Here is a 22,830-nt window from a genome sequence, read left to right as displayed (position 1 = left end):
CACCACCGTTTGATGCGAATCTCAACACTTGACTTAGGTGAAGAGACCCGGTTACTAGGCTTAGGGCAATCTATATTTACTTTGTGTTTTGCATTTTATTTCAGGCAGGTAGCTCTTTCTTTAAATTCAAATTTCTTCAATTGAGGTGTAGAGAAAATTATCTAATTTAAATAATACTCAAATCCTTAATTGGCCTTACAATTAACACCTACTTTACCTTGTTAGTGTGCATGTGCAATTGAAAGTGCTAATAGTCTTTAAATGACCTAGGCCACCAAGAGTCTAACCAGCTAATCTTCTCCATGACTCACTACATTTATTAGCAAATACTTTCTAACTTACTCTTATTTCTTTTCTAGATTAATTTATTTCAATTTTTTTTTAAATATATTAAATGCAAGAAATAACTCATAGTGGAAGGAAAAGGAAATGATAACACCTGATTTTGTTTAAGCTCTCCCCCCAACTTGACCGACATTATCCCCAATGGAGTTTATCTAATTTATTTGTCCTAAGCAAACTGAAAACAAAGAAAGCATTAGAAATTAAATAAGCTGGGTTGCCTCCCAGAAGTGCTAAGTTTTATGTCTTCAGCCAGACCAAACCTCGAAGCAATTTAATCAGAATAAGTTGGTTCATAAAGAATCATGGCATCTTCAACAGTCTCGACAGGTAATTCCAAGAATGGTTTTAATCGTTGACCATTAACTTTAAAGATAACACCATTACTTGGGTTTTCTATCTCAACAGCTCCGTGTGAAAAGACTTCCTTTACTAAAAATGGTCCTGTCCATCTAGACCTAAGCTTTCCTGGAAACAGATGTAATCTAGAGTTATTTAAGAGTACCTTTTATCCGATATTGAAAGTTTTTCTCATAATTGATTGATCATGAAATGCTTTGGTTCGTTCCTTGAATATCCTTGCATTTTCATAGGCTTCATTTCTAAGTTCTTCTAATTCATTCAACTGAAGCTTCCTATGGTTTCTAGCATCGTTCAAATTTGTATTTAGTTGTTTGATGGCCCACATGGCTTTGTGTTCTATCTCAATAGGCAAGTGACATGGTTTACCAAACACAATCCTATAAGGAGACATTCCTAGATTGATCTTGAAAGCGGTTCGGTATGCCCAAAGTGCATCAATTAATTTCAAAGACCAATCCTTTCTATTGGCACTAACAGTTTTTTCCAGGATCTGTTTGATTTGTCGGTTTGACACTTCAACTTGCCCACTAGTTTGAGGATGATATGGTGTGGCCAATTTGTGGGTGACATTATACTTTTTCATCAATATTGCAAAAGGTCGATTACAAAAATGGGTTCCCCGATCACTAATGATTGCCCTAGGAATACTGAAACGGGAGAGAATATTTTCTTTAAGAAACTTAATGACCATTTTGCTATCGGGTGTTCTACATGCAATTGCTTCTACCCATTTTGAAACATAATCAACTGCTACTAGAATATATTCATTTCCAAAGAAATTTGAAAATGGTCCCATGAAACCGATCCCCCAAACATCAAAAACTTCAACTACCAAGATTGGGTTGAGTGGCATCATGTGTCGCTTGGTGATTCGACCCATTTTCTGACATTGAGCACAACTTTTACAATATTCATGAGCATCCTTAAACAAATTGGGCCAATAAAAACCACATTGGAGAACCTTAGCAGCAGTTTTCTTAGACGCGAAGTGACCCCCACATGCTTGATCATGACAAAAAGATAAAATATTCATGACTTCGTTATCTGGGATACACCTTCTAATAATTTGATCAGGATATTGTTTAAAAAGATAAGGATCATCCCAAATGAAATACTTCACTTGGGCAAAGAATTTATATTTATCCTGCTTAGTCCAATAAGAAGGTATCTTACCTATGGCTAAATAATTTACAATATCAGCAAACCAAGGTTCAGTAGACACAGACATGAGTTGCTCATCTGGGAAAGATTCATTGATGGGTGGTTTACTAGATGGTGCGACTGGAATTCGGGACAAATGATCTGCTACAACGTTCTCAGTGCCTTTCTTGTCTCTAATTTCTAGGTCAAATTCTTAAAGGAGCAAAATCCATCTGATTAAGCATGCCTTGGCATCCTTCTTTGCTAGGAGATGTCTAATGGCTGAGTGATCGGTGTAAACAATGGTGTGGGTCCCAACCAAATAAGATCTAAATTTTTCTAAAGCAAAGACAACGGCAAGGAACTCCTTCTCAGTTGTGGTGTAGCTATGCTGCGCATCATTTAAGATTTTACTTGCATAATATATCACTCTAGGCAGCTTATTTATCTGTTGACCTAAGATTGCACCCACAACATGATCGGACGCATCACACATTAATTCAAATGGTTCAGACCAGACAGGAGGATGAATGATTGGAGCTGATACAAGTGCTTTTTTAGAAATTCAAAAGATTCCAAGCACTCATGAGTAAATTCAAATTTGGTATCCTTTGCCAAAAGATTAGTCAATGGACGTGCTACTTTGCTAAAGTTGGCAATAAACCTTTTATAGAATCCAGCATGACCTAAAAACGAACGTATTTCTTTCACAAATTTAGGTGGTGGAAGACTTGCAATTAGATCTATTTTGGTCTTGTCTACTTCAATCCCCTTTTTAGAAATGACATGGCCAAGAACTATTCCCTGTTTGACCATAAACTGACATTTTTCCCAGTTGAGAACTAAGTGCTTCTCCTTACATCATTCTAGAACTAATTGCAGGTGATTCAGACACTCGGAGAAGGTTAGGCCAAAAACAGAAAAGTCATCCATAAAAATTTCTAAAAATCGTTCTATCATATCTGAAAACATGCTGATCATGCATCTCTGGAAGGTTGCCGGTGCATTACATAGTCCAAAGGGCATTCGTCTATAGGCAAAAGTACCAAATAGACAGGTGAATGTAGTCTTTTCTTGATCTTCAGCGGCTATGGGGATCTGGTTGTAACCGGAGTATCCATCAAGAAAACAGTAAAACTCTTGTCCGGCTAGTCTTTCCAACATTTGATCAATAAATGGCAAAGGAAAGTGATCTTTCCTTATCGCAGCATTCAACTTTTTATAGTCTATACAGACCCTCCATCCCGTTTGGGTCCTAGTTGGGATAAGTTCGTTTGCATCATTTTGGACCACTGTTACCCCAGATTTCTTGGGTACTACTTGAACTGGGCTTACCCAAGAGCTATCAGAAATAGGATAAATTATTTCACTATCTAGGAGTTTCAGAATCTCCTTTTTAACTACATCCTTCATAGCTGGATTAAGCCTTCTTTGGGCTTCTCTTGTTGGTTTAGCCTCTTCCTCTAAGTATATTCTATGTTGAACTATAGAAGGGCTTATTCCTTTGATATCTGCTATGGTCCAACCGATTGCTTCTTGATTTGCTTTTAGAACTGACACTAACTCCTCCTCTTGCTTGGGATCTAGGTCTGATGCAATAATTACAGGCAAAGTTTCTTTGGGTCCTAGATATGCATACTTGAGATGTTCTGGGAGGGGTTTCAGTTCTAAAATGGGTGCTTCCTCTATCGATGGTTTAGGTGATGATTTCACCATCTCAATGATTGGTTCAGTAGGAAGTATCGATTCCTGATTAATCTGATTTTCTTTAAGTATTTCATTGACATCCTCAGACTCATGGATTAACCAGGGGTTAGACTCTAGGTCGACTTCATCATCACTAATGTCAATGGATTCATAAATACCATCTTGGACTACATTGACATCAGCATGAGAAGAGGATTCCTGTTCTAAGTTAAAAACATTAAGCTCAATGGTCATATTCCCAAAGGATAACTTCATTAGACCATTTCGACAATTGATTTCAGCATTGGCCATAGCTAAGAATGGTCTTCCTAAAATGACAGGTATATGTCTTTTAGGATTCGCAACTGGCTCAGTCTCTCAAACAATAAAATCTACAGGGAAAATGAAAATTTCAACTTTTATCAGAACATCCTCGACCATTCCCTTAGGGATCCTGAGAGATCTATCGGCTAACTGTAATGTGATCCCAGTAGGTTGAAGTTTTTCTAATCCTAGTTGCTCATACACCGAATATGGAAGGATATTCACACTAGCTCCTAGATCTAGCAAGGCCTTTTTTATATTGGTTTCTCCAATAACACAAGAAATTGTTGGAGCTCCAGGGTCCTTATATTTAATTAGCACATGGCTAGATAGGTATGAACTGACACTTGCAGCCAAAAATGCTTTCTTTGGTACATTAGTGGTCCTTTTCCTAGTGCAAAGATCTTTTAAAAATTTGGCATAAGTTGGAACCTGATGGATTATATCTAAAAGAGGAATATTAACTTGGACTTGTTTAAATACCTCTAAAATTTTGTCTAAATGTTCAGATTTATTGGATTTCAGTCTGTTTGGAAAAGGAGCTCTAGGACTTTTAAGTACTGGACTAGGTGAATTTTCAGTTTCTGATGCTTGAGGTTGAAAGGTAGTAGTTTTAGAAGGTGACTCGGCAGATGAGTCCTCTATATCATCAAGTGCAACTACCTTATTGTCTATTTATTTTTTCGATCTTAAGGTATGAATGGCATTTACACCATTAACTTGGTTTTCTTGTTGGGGTCGTGGACCATTTTGATTCCTAGGATTTGGCTTAGGTTGGCTAGGTAACCTACCATGTTCTCGTTCACTAATGGTCGAAGCCAGCTGACTTACTTGCATTTCCAGACGGGCTATAGCTTGGGTGTTATTATTTATGAATTGACCCGTGGTTTGCATAAAGCTGGTATGTGTCTTCATCATGGCTTCTAGGCTTTTCTCTAAAGAGGTAATTTTCTTGTCATTATCATGGAAGCCTGGCGGGTTGTTCATCACTGGGTTGGACCTTAGATTTTGCTGATTGAAATTTGGATTGCCTACATTAGGATTCTGAGACCATGAGAAATTTGGGTGATTCCTCCAACCTGGGTTATATATGGGTGCATAAGGATTGTTCAATGGTCCTTGATAGGTGGCATTCACCTGTACACACTCATTCGAGTAGGAACATTCTTCTAAGACATGGTCTGGTGCATTGCACCCTTTACACATGGGTGCAGATATTTGATTTACATTGGCTGGTCTCTGTAATTCTAAGGCTTCCAATCTACGTGTTAAGATTGCAATCTTGGCCTCTGATGCTAGGGTTGGTTGAATTTGATGCATTCCTCCTCTTGAAGGTGTAGCTTTATCAGGTTCCCTAGTTGTTTCCCACTGTAAATTTTTCTCGGCTAGGTCTTCTAAGAATTGCCAAGCTTTAGTAGTTTCTTTGTCCATAAATTGGCCTTGGCACATGGACTCTAGCATGGTTCTTGAGTTTGAATCTAACCCCTCATAGATGATCTGGCATAGTCTCCAAGTTTCTATTCCATGGTGTGGGCATTGGGTCAAAAGATTCTTGAAACGATCAAAGTACTTCCAAAATGATTCACCAGCTAGTTGGTAAAATTGATTTATTTCATTCCTAATCCTAGCTGTTTTATGATGGGGGAAATACTTTTTCAAAAATGTTCTCACAAAGCCCTCCCAGGTAGTGACAGAATGGTTTGGCAGACTATAAAGCCACTTCTTAGCATTATCCTTAAGGGCAAAGTTGATTAATCTAAGTTTGACCTTATCCTCTGTTAATTACAGTTTCATGGTTGCACATAACTCCTCAAATTCTCTAATAAATATATAAGCATTCTCTAATCCTGTGAATTTTGAAAGCATATTTATGATTTGAGATTTGATTTCAAAATTGTTAGCTATGGGTTGTGGCAACCTGATACAAGATGGTTGGATGGAGCCAACTGGATAACACAAATCCTTAAGGGTCATGGGTTGGATTGGTTCAGCCGTTGGAACAACAGGAATTGACTCAATTCTAAATAGACGACCCGACACTCTTCTTTACACACGAGGTGTACGGTTCTCGATGTTTATACAATTTTTTTTTTTTATAAAATTTTTATGTATAAGAAAAAGAAAGAAAAGAGAAAAAGTTCTAAAGAAAAGATCCTAAGGAGTCCTAAATCTAAAGAAAAGTAACCAAATTAATTTAAATTTTAATAAATTTTTTTTTATTTTTCAAACAAGTGAAACAATAAATTAAACTCAATCTATCCTAGGGTTAACCTAAATCTAGACAGCTCCTAACTGTTCCAAGATGACCCTTCAAGCCTTCCAAGTGGAGATTGATCAACTAGTTAGCCAGGTAAGTATAAGAGGTAGGAGGTTCACTCATCGTTGCCTTTCTAGACACCAAACGAGTTGGCCAGGCCAGCAACTGAACCAATTTAACAAACCACCCTCAGGGACTTGCCTAGACACCAACTAATCAAACAACTCAAACTTGGTAGAACTCTTAGGGTTTCTTGTCCTATTGAGCTCGAATTCCTTAAGGTTGACGTCTAATTGATTTTAAGATTAAAGGTCTAGGTAATGCAATATGATGGAGATGGTTTTTGGGCTAAGGAAGGGTAATGAAATCCCCACCTTATCTTGTTAATGGGTTGATGCCCTTAGATTAATTATGAAAATGCAAATGCAAATAAACAAGATGATCAAGAATGTAAAAGATTTTAATTTAGATTTTTTTTTTTTTTTTATTTTGGTATTTTACTTCACGATTATGAAATATCTTTTGTTTTGTTTTATTTTTTTTTTGTGATTAAGTAAATTCAAATGATTAGGTCTAAAAGAAAAAGTAATTAACTAAAAATAATAAAAGAGAAATTAGAAGCATACCTGAGTTTTCCAGCAATCACCAACTAAATCTAGAAACCTAAAGGAAAAAGAAAGAGAGTTATAAAGCACGAAGAATAAATATTTGAAAATAATTTAAAACGCCAAATCCCCGACAACGGCGCCAAAAACTTGATGTACAAATCTTAAAATTTGTAAATAAAACCGCAAGCGCACAGTGTGCAGAGTAGCACGACCAGCGAGTACGGGTCGATCCCATAGAGACTTGGTTTAAAAATGATTTTCAAATCTATGCTCAAGCGAGCTTTAACGAAAATCGAAAATCGAAAGTTATTTGCTAAAGACAATAAGACTAAGGATCTAGGATTTTTGAATCCACTAGATCTAGATTAGGGAATTCTACCTAAAATTTTTTTTATTGATCCTAATGACTACTCCTCTTGTCTTTCCCAAGCATAGATTATGAAGGGACTAAGGCCCAACGATAACCCATCAAGATTCTTTACAGGGGAGTAGTAACTAGGATCCCTTAGGGTTTTCTCCTCCTATGCACTGAATCAAGCATGAACTATGAAGGGACTCTGACCCAACTGTAGTTCATCAAAAATTCTTGGCAAAAGAGGAAGAAAAAGAAACCCTAAGAAAAAGAAAGAACCCTATGTAAAATCCTTACTCATGATCTAGCTTCATCGCAAACCCTAGAAGGGATGCTTAGCTAGACATGATCTAAATCTACTTGCAAAATTTAAATGTAGAAAAATAAACTACCCTAATTTCATAAATTAAACTATCCTAATTGTATAAATTTAAACTACATAATTTAAACTAACCTAATTGCATAAAATTAAATTGCATAAATTAAAATATCCTAATTGCAAGAAAAATAAATTGCATAATTTAAACTAACCTAATTGCATAAAATTAAATTGCATAAATTAAACTATCCTAATTACAAGAAAAATAAATTGCATAATGTAAAGAGATAAAATTGCATAAAAATAAGATTTTATAAAAAATAATTTATTATAAAAATCTCAAAGCTCGAGGCTTGAGAAGAAAGCTAAAAACCCCACTATCTAGGGTTACAAGCTTGATCGGAAGGCAAGCCTACTTAAAATAAGGGCCTTTGGGGGCTTTTTATAGGCATTTGGGGGTTATAAGGTTTTCAAAACTTTAGATGTGGGACTAAGAGATTTTAGAGGGCTGTTAGGGGGGTTTAGGGGCTCAAATCTCGTTCAAAAAGCACTTAAATCCATCAAGAAATCCTAAAAATTGTTTCAGCCGTCCGATCTTCATCTAAAGGATCCAATTCATCTAATAAATCAAGCCGGAAGTGATTCTGGGCCGTCGGATCACGATCTGGGTGAAGCGCTGCCGTTGGATCGTGCTGTAGAGATGGGATCAGGTCGGATGCATCGCGGACCGTCCGATCAAGGTGCTGGAAGATTTTGTCCGTTGGATCGCGCTGCAGAAGGATCCCGTGTTGTCCTAGTATTTATTGATTCTTGCAATTGCCTTGATTACGGTTGGATCTTGACCAGCTGCGATGGTGGCCGTCCGATGGCGCAAAAATATGGAGCGTTGGATCTTGATCAGAGAAGATCGGACCATCGAGTGATGTGAAGTTACCAGGTTGCCCTTCAGACCTTCTTCTCTCTCCTCATGAGCCCTGGACCGCGCGCGTGGATCGGGCTCGCGATGCATTGTGGTGAGCCGAGACTCGCTGATTGGCTGGTTTATGGTGTGCCGATGGGTCCATGGTCCAGGCGCCTGTTGCTGTGGACCAGGCGGCTAACCAGATCACCAAATCAGTTGATTTTTGACCAATTTTGACCTGATTTGACTCGGATTTGACCCAATTGAGTCTTTTTTCTTCATTCTTCAATTTCTGGATCAATTTAACTCCGTTTTGCATAAAATTTATGCCGTTGGAATCCTCTTTCCTTGTTCTTTCTATTGATGATCTCTTCTTCTGCAAAATATAATAATAAGTATCAATTTTTTAATAAAGTTAGATAATTTAGATATTAATTGATACTTTTTATGTCAATTTGTGACATAAATCAGTCAGCATGCGCTACTTCCACCGTCCCCGCAACAAGTTTTACTACCCCACCGTCGGTGCCGACCACTTCTGGTCCCTCGGCTCTGACGACATCAAGGATCCCGCCACGGCTCGTGACGACAACTCTGCCCTCTTGACCGGCGTCGCCCCGATCAGCTACTCCAAATTCTCAGGTAGAACACCTTCACCCGTTGTCCCCGTTATTAAACCCCTGTTGTTGAAGGGATTCTCCCTCGAAGCCCCTTCAAAGCGACGGAAACCCACGGTGACACGACCGAAGAACTCGCAGACTGCTATTCTCTTCCTTGCACCCTTCCAAGATCGTGGCATCTTCTTGAGATTGGCCTCCAAGGCGGAGGTCCTGGTGGGGGAACCCCTTAAAGAGAATCGAGGGACTGGAAATGGTGGAGAGCCGGTGGAGATGGCAAAAACCAGCGCAAAGGATGCTCGGAGTCAGAAGGGGCACCGATGGAGTGGCAGAGTGGCTAAGCTCTTTGGCGAAAGGAAGATGTCGTCCCTCAGGCGAAGTGAAGCCCCCCGAGAAAGGGTGGGGAGTTTAAATAGGCAGCGGAGCCTAGCACAATTATGGTGGCGAGTGTCCCTAGGCCAACCAGTGCTCACCACGTGTCCCACGTGTCCCATTCGTCGCTACCGAGGGTTAACTGTTCACAAACTTTCATGGCGCGATGCTTGGGATCACATCCCGGTGGGAGTTTCGAAAAGACTCTTCGGGTCGCCCTAATCGGAAAAGGGGCTCTGACATGCGTGCATTAAGTGTCAACATATCCAAGGATGGTTGCGTGCGGGCGTCAGGGGGAGAACTTCGGCTGCGACGACCTCTCTGTACTTCCTTCATTCGAAATTCAAACTCGGAAGTAGGGGGACTGGTGTTGGGTATAAAATATCCTCGGCCGAAGTTCTTGGCGGGATTGACCCTTGCAGGTCCCCTCCGACTTTCGACTACTGGAAGACTCCGCCCGGACTCCTACGGGAGCCGGGCTCCGTCCCCAACTTCAACCGCAAGGAAGACTCCGCCCGAACTCCTACGGGAGCCGGGCTCCATCCCCAACTTCAACCGCAAGGAAGACTCCGCCCGGACTCCTACGGGAGCCGGGCTCCGTCCCCCACTCCAACGGCTGCAGGCAGACTTTGCCCGGACTCCCACGGGAGCCAGACTCTGCCCGCGACTTCAACCGCAAGTAGACTTCGCCCGGACTCCTACGGGAGCCGGGCTTCATCCTCAACTTCAACTGCTGGAAGACTCCACCTGGACTCCTAAGGGAGCTGGGCCTCGTCCTCGACTCCAACGGCTGCGGACAGACTTCGTCCGGACTCCCACGGGAGCCGGACTCTGCCCGCGACTTCAACTGCAAGTAGACTTCGCCCGAACTCGTACGGGAGTCAGGCTCCGTCCTCAACTGCTGGAAGACTCCACCCGGACTCCTAAGGGAGCCGGACCTCATCCTCGACTCCAACGGCTGCAGATAGACTTCGTCTGGACTCCCACGGGAGCCGGACTCCGCCCACGACTTCAACTGCAAGTAGACTTTGCCCGGACTCCTACGGGAGCCGGGCTCCATCCTCAACTGCTGAAAGACTCCACCCGGACTCCTAAGGAAGCCGGGCCTCATCTTCGACTCCAACGGCTGCAGACAGACTTCGTCCGGACTCCCACGGGAGCCGAACTCTGCCCACGACTTCAACCGCAAGTAGACTTCGCCCGGACTCCTACGGGAGCCGGGCTCCGTCCTCAACTTCAACTGCTGGTAAGCCTTGTCCAGACTCCTACGGGAGTCGGACTTCGCCTTTGACTTTAATTGCAAGTAGACTTCGCCTGGACTCCTATGGGATCCGGGCTCCATCTTCTACTCCGACTGCGAGAAGACCCCACCCAAACTCCTACGGGTACCGGACCTTGCTACCGACTCCTACCAAATTTCGACCGACAAGTCTGGACCCCCTGGCAGGCCACAGTAACGGACAACACTACTCCACTCCCTGCGGCGGACCCTACACGGCCCCATTACCCCTTGGTAGGCTATATTGACAGCCACGATTCTGCTCCACTCCCTACGGTGGATCCTGTGTGATTCCACCGCTTCCTGACGAGTCACGACGGTGGACGCCGCTCCACTCCCCGTAACTGATTCCACGTGGCGAGCCACGGTGATAGCCACGATCCCACTCCACTACCCTCCGCAATAAATTCCTCCTGACTCTGGGCGGCCCACTACCAGACGGTTACAGGCGTCGCTATCAGTTTGTTGCCCCCTCCACCTATAAAAGGGGAACCCCAGATACGTTATTCTATAAGCTCTCATTTTTACCTAGAAACTCTGCTAAAAACTTCCATTCGAGCACTCCATTCTTGTTGAGGTAGAGAACTGACTTGAGCGTCGGAGGGTCTTGCCGGAGCAACCCCACCTCCGGTTTAGACTTTTTTTGCAGGTCCCGACGGCGACCGCGACTCCAGCTTCTCCGACATAAGCGGATTTTTGCACCAACAACATCCACAGACGAGTCTAAGGTATGCAAGCTTCAAAGATCTATTTATAGATTAAAGCAAGTATCTCGAAGTTGGAACATATGTTTTGATAAGGTGATCAGAATGTATGGCTTCGTTAAGAATAGAGAGGAATCCTGTATATATAAGTGGGCTAATAATTCAGTAATTATATTTCTTATTTTATATGTGGATGATATTCTCTTAATCGGAAATGATGTCCCTACATTACAGGAAATAAAAGTGTGGCTGTCATCACAATTCTCCACGAAGGATCTAGGAGAAGCAGCTCACATCTTAGGGATAAAGATCTATAGGGATAGATTTAAGAGATTGCTCAGACTCTCTCAATCAACGTGCATAGATGCCATGCTGAAATAGTTCAGTATGGAGAATTTCAAGAAAGGCTGTCTTTCGATAGGCCATGAAATTTCTCTTTCGAAGAAGGATTATCTGACAACCCCTCAAGAGAGAGCGTATGAGTAGAATTTTATATGTCTAGGTAGTGGGTTCTATAATGTATGCCATAACATATACAAGATCAGATGTGGCATACTCACTAGGTGTACTGAGCAGATACCAATTAGATCCGGGTGAGAACCATTGGAAGGTTGCAAAAACTATCTTTAAGTATTTGAGAAATACTAAAGATCAGTAGCACGTTTAGGGAGAATCTGACTTGAAACTCCTGGGATATACTGATTTTAGTTTTCAGTCAGATCGTGATGATAGTAAAAATATGTTGGTATATATGTTTATCCTAAATGGTGGAGCTGTCTACTGAAAAAGTTTCAAGCGGCACACTATAGTTGATTCAGTTTGCAAGGCGAAATACATCACGGCATCCGATGCTGCAAAGGAAGCTGTGTGGTTGAAAAAGTTTATCACTGAGCTTGGAGTGGCACCTTCCATTGATGGTCCAATTTTGCTTTATTGCGATAGTACTGGAACCATAGCTTAGACAAAAGAGCCGAAGGTATATCAGTGGATAAAGCATATTCTGCGTTGCTACCATCTTGTCCGAGAGATCGTAGATCGAGGTGATGGCGACCTTCATAAGATCAATAAAAAGGAGAACCTATTCGATCCGTTAACTAAAGCCTTTGTGGTAAAAGAGTTCGAAGATCACAAAATGAAGATGGATATACGATATTGTATCGATTGGCTTTAGTACAAATGGAAGTTGTTGGAAAATATATCCCAAAGTCAATCGTCAGTCTGTTGACGGTTGTGCTATTTGATGTAATAGTATATGAATTAATTAATAAAATATTTATTTGACAATTTCATCATAAGCTTGTACATCTTCTATATCGAACTTCTGTGTTATGATGAAAGTCCTTAGGACTATTTTAAATTGATAAAGGAGGATTTATCATTTAGTCCTTAAATGAGTTCACGATCTAATGATATGCTATTACTAGGATGATAGACATATCAAGTGTAGGTTGTTGTATGCCATATAGGTTGGTTGTCCTCTTAACAAAAAAAAATAGAGATACTGGTATGGCATACAGGTGAAATGTAGGAGTACATTTTACTGAATGTGACCAACTTTGGAGCACTCTGCTGTCAAGAGTCGCTCCGAAGAGATATGGGTATAAGTATCCCTCCAATCTGAGATCACCACGGTGACTTACAAGCAACTCATTGTACTTTGATGTCAGACTACCTGAATTTCTAATTCAAGATCGAAAGATTTTTGGATACAGTCAAGTACTTATGAAGTCAGTGCATGAGTCAAGATGAAATTGACCACTCCAAGAGATTGGAGAGAATGCTTTGTGTTTCAATTTAGTAATGCTTTGGCCAGAGCAATCCTTGTGAGGAGTCATAAGATTTATCAGGTTGAGATATATAATGGATGTACTGTTAAGAGTTGACAGTTTAAACTCTAAGTCATCCTAGCATTAAAGGTCAAAGGAATAAATTATATGGTAACTATATCTAAATAGGTTCTTGAATGTTGCTTTGCGTACATTCGACCTATCCAGACATCGAGTACCATTGCTAGATGGTTACTCTGATTGGTACAAGAATTAGTTTCTGTGCTACTGGCTTAGGTTTGAATCTATAGGGTCACACACATTAGAAGTTTTTCTTCGATCACATAGCTAGTCTGAAGAGTCCTAGTGAACGGAGACTCTAGTGAAGAGTCCCACTGGATTGGGACTCTGCCTGAGAGTCCCACTGGATAGAGACTCTAGAGAAGAGTCCCACTAGACTTGGACTCTATCATTAATAAATGATTAATTAGTGATTAGATCACTAATTAGCTCAATTTGATTGATCATTAAAGTCTCTAGATCAAGTTTGATTGAATTGGATTTAATCAGGTCAAGTCTGATTAGGTTATAAGATGACTAATCAGTAAGGGAAAAATGATCCTGATTTGATCGGATCTATAGCTCAATTAATTTATTAATTTAATTAGATTTAATTGAGATTATAAGAGTCTAATTAGATTATGTTCATCATATTTTAATTGGATCTAATTGGATAGGGTTTGAATGAAATCTAATTGGTTAACCCTAGAGTCCCAAATGAATGGGACTCTCTCTCCCTTGCGCCACCCAAATTGTCTCACCTCTTTTCTCACCACATAAAATTAGTTTGTGTATTAGAAAACTAAAAAATAATCTTTTTTTTGTCACCCATTAAGGATAGAAATTGGTTGGTTTTGATTTGAATTCAAAGTAGTTTGAATTTCAACCTAAAACCTTATCCATATCCTTCTATACATTGGCTGTTTTTGAAGGTGCCCATTGTGTGCGAGAAAAAGAAGTCTTTCTGATTGTTTTCCATACCCAATTTTCTTTGGTAAGTCCCTCTTTAAGTCAAATAAGGGTGAGAAAATGTTAGAGTCAAATTGAAATTTAAAATAATTTGAATTGCAATAAACTCCAGCTCTTATCCTGTCTTATCTGGTTTGTGCGACAACCATAAAAAGTCCATAATTTTATGCACCAACGAGAGAGAGCTTTTCACTGTGAGATACCAGAGAGAAAGAGGGGCCAAAATCCTTCTTTGGGGCATGAGGTTTGGGTGGTTTTCTTGTTTCCTTGGAATGAACAAAAGAGGAGACCATTTTCCTTTCAAGTGAGAGACCTAAAACTGTTCTAGGTTTTTGGGTGAAGGAAAAAATCAAAGGAAAGAGAGTTTTCATCGAATTTTTCTCCACCATCCAGCATCTTCTTCTGATCCATCTTGGATATCGAAAAGGTCTGAGGTGATCAAAGAAAGAGATCAAGTCAGATCTGCCATCAGAAGCCGACTGCACGAGTTAGCACTCCCGCAGAGGATTAATCAGTCCGAGGGACTTCATGTAGACCATACGTAGAGGCCGGATGCTTGTACAGCTACGAGCAACTAGAGAAGACTTTTAGATCTACATTCTCAATCATAGAGTTTGACTATTCATGCTCAGGTATTGGGTTCGGAACCCTAGAAGTGGTAGATTAGGTCTATTACTGAATGCTATTTTTGGTTCACATGCTTGTCATTTTAAACTTAGATTTTTATGCATATAAATTTATGTCATAAATTTATTTGTAGAAGTTTTAAGATCAGATCTTATACATATATTTATAAATTAACTAGTTTAATATAATATTCTTCTATTGAAAATTTTTGAAATGCATGCATGAAACCCCTGCGCATCCCAACAGTTCGTGCATCATCTCTTTGAGAAAATATGACCAAACTACTCTTATGGGATAAGAGAAAAAGAACCACTGAGATACTTATCCTAGTATATATTTGATGTGTGTAGCCCATGTGATGTGCTAATAGAGGAAGTTGTCTTTACTTTATCGATGATCTATCATGGTATGGGTAAGTATATGAGATACAAATTTGAAATTTTTGGAAGGTTCAAATAATTCAGATGTAAAGTAAAGAAGCAAATCGAAAAAAATTCTTATAGGTACATTGATCGGATCGAGGATGCAATACCGATGGAAGAAATTTTTCAATTATCTCATAAAATAGCATAGTTTCATATTGGACCGCTCTTAGTATATCTCAGCTCAACGAGATAAGAAGAATTATGAGACTATATGAGATATGGTCCAATCCATGATAAAATTCACTAATTTATTTTGGGATATGCTTTATTTCTATGGAATTGGGTTCTCTCTAAATCTGTTCCTACCATACCGTATGAGATATGGCATGGTAAGAACTAAGTCTTGATTATTTCAAGAACCAAAGATATTCAGCCTATGTCTAGGATAACAGGTGGATATGTTAGAGAATAGGTCCATGAAGCTCATCCTAAAAGAGTTTGGGATATTATTTTTCTTCTGATAGGATCACAATATGATTGTGACCCGATATGCTACCTTCTTGAAAAATTATTTAATCAGGATGTAGTAGTGGGAGGAAAGTTAAGCTCAAAAAGAGTGTCTCTAAAGAGCAACAAGCTGTAGGACCTAAAAAACTATTCATGATGAGCCAGTAGGCATATATTCCTCCTCTACCTCATACATATAGTAGAATCTCCAATCCTTTTGAAAGGTTCAGGGCTTCGAGTGGACTTTTCATAGAGGTTGGATACATGTGGCTGTGAGCAACCAACAAGGATCATCCTTACCATATCTCTTAGCAGTGACGATCATCGACCCGCACTCAAGTATTGAGTTCTGAACTCAGATAGCTGTAGATTTGATCTATCGCTTACATCCATGCATGCAGATTTTATCATGTAATTATTTCAGATTTTATATGCAATATATCCTGTCATAGATCCTAGAGTAGGTTGATTTGATGATTAGATCATATACATGTTAGATTAATATGATTAATCTATTTATCTTTTACTATATTTTTATTTCAAAAATTTTTGAAATACATGTATGAAATTGTCTATGTTTTCTAACAGATGACCCTCGAAGAATAGAATTAAAAATGTTCCAATCTATCGAAAAGAGTTTTGATAATATTGTGATAGAAATCACAATGTATCTTACTACCGGATAGAATGAAACTTATGGGGTCACACATTAAGAGATTTAATCTCGAATTTGCCAATTGGACTTATAAAGTTCTAATTGGATTAGGGTTTATTGAAATCCTATTAGGTTTATGAGAACCATACTAATACATGGTTAAACCTAATTCTTCTTGGGACTTCGATTTAATCAAGTCCATAGCCTTGAACCTTAACCTAAATCTATTTGGATTTAATTGGGCTCTTAATTGTGAGCCCAAGAGGATTGGATTATGTCAATGAGTTGGCATAAATTATCCTAACATTATCTCTTCATTATCTCGTAATTATCTCTAAGAGTGCATGTGGAATAGATGGAAAGATGGGAGGTGCCTGCTTCTCTTTTTGGCAAGACCAGGGAGCACCAACCCCCTAGATATGGCAAGAGGGGCCCACCTCCTCTCATGGCTAGGCATGGAGGAGAGAGAGAGAGGGGCCACACCCCTTCTCATATGGCAAGAAACCCTAATGTGGGGCTGCGAAGAGTTAGCGCCCCAACTACCTGACTTATATTTTATAGGTGCCCCTTGTACCTATCTAAAAGAGCTGATTATTTGTCAATTATATTTAATTTTATTGAAAATAAATTAGATTAAAAAAATAGAGTATTCTTATAAGATAAAGATGTACCATTTTAAAATAACTGGATTCCACTTTTGAGTCAGGGTAGTGCCTGTGTAAATAGAATGTCTCTAGGATTTCTAAGTGATACAATTTTGTGAATCCAAAAGTCTCTCTCCCTTTTCCATGCCTCCCCTCGTCTCTCTTCTCTTCCACACCCAAAGGTTGGGCATCCCATTTTCCACACGCTAAGAGTAGAGGTGCTGTCTATCTACAGCAAAGAAGAAGAAGAAGAAGAAGAAGAAGAAGAAGAAGGCTACAGATCAAAGAGTTGATCTCACAGTCTAGATCAAGGAGTTATTTTGAGTTCTAAGACTGAGATTCTACTTGAAGATGAAGAATCAACTACGAGAAGATCGGTTCGAGATTGATCTTGATGGATATCCATAGAGGCCGGACATGTATGTGGCTCGAGCATCTACGAATCTATGATCATCAGTAGCGGTGAATATTTAGCCATGCTAAGGTATTGAGATTCGATTTCATACTTATTTTTTAAATTTCAGATTATAAATTTATTTTTCTCCTAGACTTGGGTAGGATTAGATTTGATCTTATGCATGTGATGCTAAAAAACTGGGTAGGCAGCATGTGTATGTTTCAAAACTCTTTTAAATGTAGCAAAAAAATAAATGGGTTAAACCCTTTAACCCTACATACAAAAGATCAAATTTAATCCCACCCAAGCCCAGGAGAAAAATAAAAATATAATCTGAAATTTAAAAATAAGTATGAGATCGGATCTTAATACCTTAGCACGGGTAGATATTCATTACTACCAATGATCACAGATTCATAGATATTCAAGCCGCACACATGTCCGACCTCTATGGGTATCCATCGAGATCAATCTCAAACTAATCTCCTCATAGTAGATTCTTCTTCTTTAAAAAGAATCTTAGCCTTAGATTAATGATAAACACTTAATTTAAGTCATTTAAAGCAGAAAATTATATTTAATTTATTTAATTTATTAAGAATTTGATACTTCTTTTTATGTTTTATAGGAAAGGTGATCGTCGATACAAAGAGTCTGATTCGTAGATCAAAAAGACTCAAGTTTGAAGAAAAATGGACTTAAAATAAAATTTAAATAAAAGAAGGATGCATACAGTATTATAGAAAATGAAGATACTATGCAAGGAACCCAAAAAAGATATAGATGTTATTTTAAAGAAACAAAAGTTTCTTTTTGTAAAGGAGTATAAACAGTTAATGGGTTAATGCGGAAGGAGCACGCGGAAGGGCGCGCAGGCACGGCATCGTGGCAGCGAGTGCGGCATCACGGCATCGAGCACGGCAAGGCGGGCACACTGGTTTGCGGGGAGTTTGTCAAGGCGGACACAGTGGCGAACAGAGGGATCTTAAAATAAAAGAAAAAAATTTAATACTTGAAAATATTTCAAGAGGAAGAATTTGTATTTTCTTTATCTACTTGTGATCTTTCCATCTCATCCATTCATCTTTTAGTCCTTAGTATTTTCTTTAGTCCCACATCAAAAAACCATGTAAAACTCCTCTCTCCTAACACCCACAAAAAGGCTTTTGTACTCCCATTGGAGGGAGAGCCTAGAAATTCTTCTAGAGCCTTGCATAGAGGAAGAGAAAGGGACTACTCCATGAGCAGCTAGGCTAGCAGTCTCGAAAGTGGAGAAGAAATTTTGTAACGACACAGAGTGGGTTTATTGTTCTAAACTTTCTTGTATTTCTTTATATGCAATAAAGATTATGCTTTTTATTTAAATCATCATGAGTTCTTTATTTGCTCTCTTTCATATGCTTTTATTTATGCTTTCCTGTTAGATTAATATTAGGAACAACTTTTACTTTTCGGAGACACACCGTGATCTACGGGTACGGGGCGTGCCGAGAAAAGAAGAGTTGTTTACCTAGTACTTTTTGGAGACACGCCGTGATCTATGAGTACGGGGTGTGCCGAGAAAAGATATGTATTTTTTCTAAGATTAATCGTATCTATTTAATTAAAAAAGAGATACAACTCTACTAGTGCAAAATTAATTCAAAACTCTCGAGCTCTTTATTTTCTAATTATATCAATTTTAAGATAGTTTATTTTCTAAATCAAAATAATGCTTCTTTCTTTTATTTTGTAATCTCAACTTAGCCCAAGGTCCCTGAGGATACGATCTCGACTCATCCTACCTATGTAGTGAGTAGAGTTATTTTTGGTGCTATCAACGACTTCGCATCAAATTTTGGCACCGTTGCCGGAGATCTTGGCATGATTGAATTAAAAAGAAAAAGCCACTGACATTTCATAACACTTAACTAAAATAGCGTAACCTCAAATATAAAAATTTCTAACTTGATTGGACACCTTGTTTCTTTGCATTGCATCTTCATAATTAACTTTAAGGGCACAACCCAATAACTAAGATAAGGTGGAGATTTGATCACCCTTTCTTGGCCTACAAATCACTCCCTTGCATTTGCATAACCTAGACTTAATCTAAAATTAATTAGACGTTGACCCCTAAGGATTTTGAGCTAATTAGGACAAGTGACCCTGAGAGTTGAACCAGGTTAGACTTGGTCAGCTAACTGGTGTCTAGGCAAGTGGTTTGCGGGACGACTGGGTCCGAAGGAAGGTGATTTTTAATTGGTTCCGTTCGCTGACCTAGCCAATTTAATTGGTGTCTAAAGAAAGCAATGGGGGGACTCCCACCGACCTTACACTTATCTGACCAGTTGGTTGGTCAAGCTCCGACTTGGAGGGCTTAAAGGCTAACTACAGTTAAGAGCTATCTAGAACTAGGATAACTTTAGGATAGAGAGTCCACTGCGTGCTAACTTGATTGTAATTAAAATCTAACCACAACTAATTCTTCTATTAGTTTTAGGACTTCTTAAGATCTCTTCTTTAGAACTCTTTTCTCTCTTCTCTTCTCCTCTTAATAAAAAAAAATAATCCTTAACAGGCTAGGATAGTCCTACATAGACCTTTTAGTTGTATGTTAGGTCGACGATCACTAAAACCCGACTTGCAACCATTAGACGAAGAATTAGAAAATACTCTTAGGACTATCCGAGTTAGAAACATGGCTGCACTTGGTGAGGCTAATCCTCCATGCTCATTGAGAGAATATTTCACTCCATCCTCGTACACCTACTCTCCATGCATTCAAGCACCTCCAGTAGAAGCTAACCAATATGAGATCAAGTCTAGCATTATTAAAATGTTGCCATCATTCTATGGACTTAGTAACGAGGACCCATACAAACACTTGGATGAATTTCTTAAAATTTATTCCACAGTAAAAATCCAAAACTTCTCCGATGAAGCCCTTAGGTTGACACTGTTTCCTTTCTCACTTAAGAACAAAGCCAAGCATTGGTTAAACTCCTTAGACTCTATAACCATTTCAAATTGGGATCATCTTCAGAGAAAATTTCTCAAGAAATACTTTTCAATTGGAAAAACAAATCAAATTAGAAAAGCTATCACTAGTTTTTCTCAATTGGAGGGTGAACTTTTTCATGAGACATGGGAAAGGTTAAGGGACCTCATTCGTAAATGTCCACACCATGCTATCCCTAAATGGCAACTTTGTCAGTGTTTTTATGATGGTTTATTGGAGAAACACCGACAAATGGTTGATGCATCATGTGGTGGGACATTCATGCTAAAGAGTGAGGATGAAGCCTGGCAGCTCTTTGAAACACTTAGTGAGAATTTCCTACATCATATGTCTGCCACCTCTAGAGAACAACCCATGCTTCAACAAAAAAGAAGTGGAATTTATCAGATTGGAAACATCATGGATATCCACAGTAAGGTAGATGAACTGTCCCAAAAATTAGACCGTCTTCTAAATACTGGACAATCTCCGATTCTACCTAACCCAATCCAAGAAGTTTGTGCATTGTGTGCAAGTCCGAACCATTTTGTTAGTGAATGCCCAGCCGTACCTCAATTTTCTGAGTTTATGCACGAGCAGGTTCAACAAGCTCAAGTCCAACAAGCTCGCAGACCAGGAAACGATCCATATTCGAACACTTATAACCCCAGCTAGAGAAACCATCCAAATTTTTCCTGGAGACCACAACCAGTGGTTGGCCCTACCACACCTCGACCTCAATATCAGGACCCAACATATAGGCATGGACCATACCATCAATTTTAAAATGCTCCTCAATCGTATACTACTGGTCACAGCTCAGCTTTTGAGGAAAAAGTTCTAAAAGCACTAGAATGATTAGAAGTCAACACTCAGACCCTTAACTCCCACACACAATCCATTGCTAAGCTAGAGACCCAAATAGGTCAACTAGCAACTGCATTCAGTAGGAGGGAAGGAGAAAAATTACCTAGCCAACCCGAGAGCAACCCAAGAGGGCAATTTGTGATTGAGAGCTTTAATACCCCTGAAGCTTTTTCTGAACATGCCAAATCAATCATGACTCTGAGAAGTGAGAAGGTCATTGAACACACTAGTAAAACCAATGAGACCGATCCTAAACCTCTAACTGAAGCCAAATCACCCAAGAACAAGGAGGACCTTAAAATAGAGAATAAACCAACTGCATCGGAATCATCTTACTTGCCTAAAGCCCCATTTTCGAATGTCCTGAAAGCCCCTATTCTTGCAGAGAAGAAGGGAGAAAAACTCGACGAGATGTTGAAATTGTTTAAGCAAGTCCAAATTAATCTTCCCCTTCTAGACGCAATCAAACAGATCCCTGCTTATGCTAAATTTTTAAAAGATTTGAGCATCCAAAAATGTAAATCTAGATCATAAATCCCAAAGAAAGTATGCCTCACTGAATAGGCTAGTTCTATCTTCCAGCATGCCACTCCTCCAAAGCTTAAGGACCCAGGAGCTCCCATCATTTCCTGTGTTATAGGAGATTATCATATTGAAAAAGCTCTTCTGGACTTAGGGGCAAGTGTGAATCTTTTACCTAGTTCGGTGTATGAACTTTTTGGATTCGGAGAATTGAAACCCACATCAGTCATACTGCAGTTAGCTGACAGATCAATTAAGGAACCACGTGAAATGCTTGAGGATGTCTTGGTCAAGGTAGATGAGTTTTACTTTCTAGTTGATTTTCTGGTTCTTGACATGAAACTAAGTGGCAACCCAAGATAAATTCCCATTATCTTAGGATGACCCTTCATAGCTATGGCAAATGCATGCATTAATTGTAGGACAGGAGTCATGGACATATCGTTTGGAAATAAGAAACTGAGACTGAATGTGTTTGGTGCTTCTCAAGGACCATCAATGGATAGTTGCTTCGAAGTAGATACACTAGAAGACATTATAGAAGATGCAACACCCATAATTCTAGCACCAGACCCCTTAGATACTTGCTTGGCTCACTTTGGAGTGTATGACTTTGAGAGATATATGAAAGAAGTTAACACCTTGTTGGATACACCACACGATAAAACCACTCCTCCATGGACAATCAAGTATGAGCCATTGCCCATATTAGCCGGTACACCAATAGTCCCATCTTTAGAATCACCACCTACGTTAGAATTGAAACCCCTTCCTGCTACGCTCAAGTATGTATTTCTAGGACCCAATGACACCCTCCCGACAATCATTGCATCAGACTTGACCCCTAATCAAGAAACACAATTGGTTGGTATTCTGAAGGAACACAAAGAGGCTATCAGTTGGTCCATTACCGATTTAAAAGGAATTGACCCCTCCATTTGCATGCACCATATTCATTTTGAGACAAATCCTATCCTAAGTTGGGAAAAGAGCCATTTCATGGTGCGGAAAGGAATTGTATTAGGACATATTATTTTTGAAAGAGGGATCGACACTCATGTTAAGATTCGAGTAGGAATAGGATAGACACTCTTTTAGCGTCTGGCTGAAGATGTAAAACTTAGCACTTGTTGGGAGGCAACCCAACGATTTCATATTTTTTTTACTTTACTGCAGCTGCAGGAATTTAGAATAAGAACCTAGTAAT

The 22,830-nt window shown here is 39.4% G+C and overlaps 2 non-coding genes across 2 annotated transcripts; one reads left to right on the top strand and one right to left on the bottom strand.

The window, feature by feature from the left end:
- The first annotated feature begins 5,374 nt into the window (after positions 1-5,374).
- LOC140853503 (small nucleolar RNA R71) lies at positions 5,375-5,481 on the top strand. Its single transcript, XR_012136573.1, has one exon. It is a non-coding gene; the product is annotated as a small nucleolar RNA R71 (small nucleolar RNA).
- Positions 5,482-20,322: 14,841 nt separating this feature from the next.
- Positions 20,323-20,428, bottom strand: LOC140853560 (small nucleolar RNA R71). Its single transcript, XR_012136630.1, has one exon. It is a non-coding gene; the product is annotated as a small nucleolar RNA R71 (small nucleolar RNA).
- Positions 20,429-22,830: the final 2,402 nt, after the last annotated feature.

The sequence above is a fragment of the Elaeis guineensis genome, chromosome 13 (genome assembly GCF_000442705.2).
Source record: "Elaeis guineensis isolate ETL-2024a chromosome 13, EG11, whole genome shotgun sequence".
Lineage (NCBI taxonomy): Eukaryota > Viridiplantae > Streptophyta > Magnoliopsida > Arecales > Arecaceae > Elaeis > Elaeis guineensis.
Note: the sequence above shows the minus strand (reverse complement) of the source record. Positions and strands in the feature narration are given on the sequence as shown.